The 934-nt window shown below is 36.1% G+C and overlaps 1 non-coding gene across 1 annotated transcript; it reads left to right on the top strand.

The window, feature by feature from the left end:
* The first annotated feature begins 433 nt into the window (after positions 1 to 433).
* Positions 434 to 515, top strand: Trnas-uga (transfer RNA serine (anticodon UGA)). The gene has a single exon. It is a non-coding gene; the product is annotated as a tRNA-Ser (tRNA).
* The last annotated feature ends 419 nt before the right edge of the window (positions 516 to 934 follow it).

The following is a 934-nucleotide window of genomic DNA, read 5'->3' as shown; positions in this document are numbered from 1 at the left end:
CTTACAGGGACGCCTCTAGAACATTTTTTCTAGATTCTAAACGGTTATTTTTTTTCAACCAATTGATGTGATAAATCCTAAAACTTCCTTGAATGCGTCTTAATTTTAAAAGTTAAAGGGCTTGCTGCAAAAAGGAGGTAGCTCCAGTTACAATGCTTTTACGAGGTCAGCGTTAAAGCTTTAAGCACCAAATCATTAAGCTTTTAAAAACTTTTAGGACTCTTGTATAACTGCTTTAAGAAGCATGCAGGAGGGGGGGGGGGTCTTAAGCTACAAAAAAAAGGTGGAATGATGCATTTCACCCTTTCGCAGACGTTGTAAAAACATTGAATTGGAGCTATACTTTCTTTTTGCAGAAGCCCTTCAATTTAAAAACAAAAATTATAGAAGGTATGTTAAGTTTTTGTCCGGGTATTATGCGTAGAAGATTCGAGCAGTCGTGGCCGAGTGGTTAAGGCGATGGACTTGAAATCCATTGGGGTTTCCCCGCGTAGGTTCGAATCCTACCGGCTGCGAGGCATACTTTTTCTTACATTAGATTTATCTATTTACAATCGATAAATTGTAAACCTGTAGAGGACTATTATAAGTTCCAATTTAGTTTTTAAAATAACAAAGGACAAAGTTATTTGTTTTAATTTTTTTCGTGTTGGATAACAGAATCTCAATATTGTCAACAACAAAAAAGAAGAAATTTTTTGTTGAAGAAATATGCTGTTGCTATTTTTTCTTTTGTAAACATCTTCGTCAGCTCAATATTCTGCTTCAGACCTTATGATCCTCAATTCCCTACTCCCCCCCCCCCTCCATTTGATAGCAGTTTTCCAATTATTAGATCGATCAATTTGCGCTCGTTCGATGTGGAGTGAGTTCTTAGATGTTACTTTATTTGTTTTAATTCTAAATGCTGCGAAGAACACCTTGGAACTTAATG

This window comes from Uloborus diversus, chromosome 5 (genome assembly GCF_026930045.1).
Source record: "Uloborus diversus isolate 005 chromosome 5, Udiv.v.3.1, whole genome shotgun sequence".
In the NCBI taxonomy this organism is placed as follows: domain Eukaryota; kingdom Metazoa; phylum Arthropoda; class Arachnida; order Araneae; family Uloboridae; genus Uloborus; species Uloborus diversus.
The sequence above is the reverse complement of the archived record's forward strand: the minus strand, read 5'-3'. Positions and strand labels throughout refer to the sequence as shown.